Source organism: Chrysochloris asiatica, unplaced genomic scaffold (assembly GCF_000296735.1).
Source record: "Chrysochloris asiatica unplaced genomic scaffold, ChrAsi1.0 scaffold00548, whole genome shotgun sequence".
Lineage (NCBI taxonomy): Eukaryota > Metazoa > Chordata > Mammalia > Afrosoricida > Chrysochloridae > Chrysochloris > Chrysochloris asiatica.
Genome location: NW_006409066.1, coordinates 99,921 through 103,093, shown reverse-complemented (window position 1 = coordinate 103,093; position 3,173 = coordinate 99,921). Strand labels below are relative to the sequence as shown.

The window sequence follows — 3,173 nt, the reverse complement described above, 5'->3', positions numbered from 1 at the left end:
CCTTTGGGTTCTCCGCCTCCACTAGGACTCAGGTTTGTCCAGAAGATGGTATGATTGATATGACCTCCGCCATTGAACTTCAGGGCAGGCTGCAGAGCTGCCTGGGTTGTGACGTCACCCTTTGCCAGTGCCTCTTTATACTTCTCCGTGGCGTTCAGGTTATTCACGTAGGTGGCATTGTGTTTGCTGTGGTGCAGCTGCATGATTTGGGCGCTAATGTGAGGTTCCAGGGCACCATAATCATAAGGTATGTCAGTCAGGCTGTGTTTCTGCGTAGAGCTCAGAGCTCCCAGAGTTGGTATCAACTTCCGGCTAGTGCTGCAAGCCGCCCGGCACAACATGGTGCTATGTCGTCCCGGAGGACCTCACCAAAATGCAGGTGTGGAGGTGAAGCGTCAGAAATAAACCCTGCTTCCAGGCCTCTGCGCAAGGGCACTGCCACCGCCCAAAGACTTCATTTTGCTTGGATCCACAATCACCACTGATGGAAGCAGCAATCAAGAAATCAAAGGATGTATTGCATTCGGTTAATCTGCTGTAAAAGACTCCTCTAAAGTGTCTTTTCAGTTGTCTTATATGCATGTGACAGTTGTACAATGAATAAGGAAGACCTTAGAAGAATTGATGTATTTGAATTATGGTGTTGAAGAAGATTATTGAAAGTATCAAGGACTGCTAGAAGAAGAACATCTGTCTTGGACTGTTCCTTAGAAGCCAGGATGACAAGATTTCATCTCTTATACTTTGGACATGTTATCAGAAGGGACCAATCCCTAGAAGAACATCATGCTTGGTAAAGTGGTTGTTATTGTTGTTAAGTGCCGGGGAGTCAGTTACAACTCATAGCTATCTTGTATAGGGTTTAGGAGGAGTGACTGGTGGGTTTGAACTGCCACGTTGTAGTTCAAATCAACCTTGTAGTCTAGTGCTGATCCTACAGTGCCACGCCATAACTCTTGGTCAAGTGGAGGGTCATTGAAAAAGAGGATGACCCCAATAACATGGATTGATACAGTGGCCGCTCAAATGTAACAATTGTGAGATGGCCCAGGACCAGGCAGTGTTTCATTCTGTTGTGCACAGGGTCTCCATGAGTTGGAACCAACTTAACAGCACCTAACAACAATGTCACTGTTAAATACTGTTAATTAAAGGTTAACCTTGTACAATGCACCATTAAACTATACAGAATCAGATCCTTTTGTTCTCCAGAGGCTCAAACTTACTCTGGGGATTCAAGATATACATACCTGAAAAACTTACAACCATTAATATTTTAGTTATATATATTTTAGAATTTCCTTTTAACATTTCTCTCTAGAAGATTTTATAGAGATATTGTGACAGCCTAATTCCAAAGCTTTCCACTTACTTTATTCCTAAAAATGCATGTTGTTGTTGTTAAGTGCCATCGAGTCGGTTCCGACCCATAGCGACCCAGTACAGGGTTTCCGAGGGTGTAAATCTTTACGGGAGTAGAAAGCCTCATCTTTCTCCCGCGGAGCAGCTGGTAGTTTCGAACTGCTGACCTTATGGTTCGCAGCCCGATTCGTAACCACTACGTTAATCATCAGTGAAAGTAGGATCAGAGAAAATCTGCAACTTTCAAAGCATGTAATTGTGGCCAAAGGGATCCCAAACCAACAGAAACAGTATGGAAAGCCACAACTTGGAGACTGGCATGGTGGGCACAGTGAGATGTATCAGAGAATATAGAGGGGTTCTAATGGTGGAAGATTAAAAAAAATCATTAGTAAATATTAAATTTTGAAAATTTGAGAAGGACCCATTCTGAGAAGGAATAGCTATGAACAGGATGCAAACAAACATGGTGGGACATGAGTGTTGGAGAGTCACCTAAAGTGTGGAAATGGTATTGGAGTCCATAAAAGGGAAGCAGTAAGAAAGCATGAGATCTTCTATGAACAACCAATCAACTGAAAGAAAGTTTCCTTGAGGGTCTGGCTTGCTTCCTATATATTGAACACTGGCATAACTTGCTGCGTTCTGCTGCTGGATCCTACATCTGGCTTGTCATCTGGACTTTGTTCTTGAACACTTTAAAGAGGTCTTTTGCAGCAGATTTGTCTAATGCAATACATCGTTTGATTTCTTGGTGGCCGCTTCCATGAGTGTTGATTGTGGATCCAAGCAAAATGAAGTCTTTGACAACGTCAATCTTTTCTCCATTTATCATGCTGCTATTTACTGGTCCAGTGGTGAGGATTTTTGTTTTCTTTACAGTGAAGTGCGATTCATTCTAAAGGCTGTATGAAGAAAGTCTCTGTGTATGTACTTGTGATCTGATAAAATCTCCTGTATCTTTCCCAGTATCCCTTTGTCTCTCTTTCCCCCCCTCCTTTCAACTTATGGAGAACTGAAGAATGGGTTTCCATATGTTGTTGTTGTTGTTAGTTGTCATAAAGTCAGTTCTGACTCATGGCAACCAGTTGCGTGCACAGTAGAACTGCTCTGTAAGATTTTCAAGGTTGTGATATATTGATTGCCAGGTCTTTTTTCAGAGGTACCTGTGAGTGTGTCTAAACCACCAACCTTCAACTAGTAGGAGAATGCTTAACATTTTCATCCCCCAGAAACTCAAGGTTTTGCAATTGTTATTGTTAAGTGCTGTCGAGTCAGTTCTGACCCATAGAGACCCTGTATACAGTTTCCTAGGAGCAGCTGGTGAGCTTGAACTGCCGACCTTGCAGTTCTAACGGCTTTGCAGTTTGGCGCATTAACCCACAGCACCACACCAGGACTCCATGTTTTGCAAGATGTAGGTATAATTCCTTTTCCAGGACAAATTATCTGGGTCAGTGTCTTAACATATATATGCTTTGCTGGCTTTGTTCCTTTAGAGAACCCAGACTAAGGCACTGACCCAGACAATATGTGTATTAACTTCAAGAATATGGTTCATGCAATGATGGGGACTGGCAAGTTCCAAATCTGTGGGTCTGACAACAGGCTGAAGGCCTCTGCTGGCTAACATGGTTGAAAGAGATGACAAACCCAAAATCTTTAGGTCAGGCAACTCATGAGATTGCAGGGTTTGGCAAATCCAAAATCTGCAAATTAGGCAGCAAGCTTTTGACTTGTGTTTCAAGAACTGGAGGTCAGATGAGAAAATTGCAGGGTCTAGAGAGAGAGTGAGATTTGCCAGAACATCC

General features: G+C 42.9%; 1 pseudogene; it reads right to left on the bottom strand.

Annotated features, from left to right (window-relative positions):
• Positions 1–2: 2 nt before the first annotated feature.
• LOC102832879 lies at positions 3–341 on the bottom strand (annotated as a pseudogene).
• Positions 342–3,173: the final 2,832 nt, after the last annotated feature.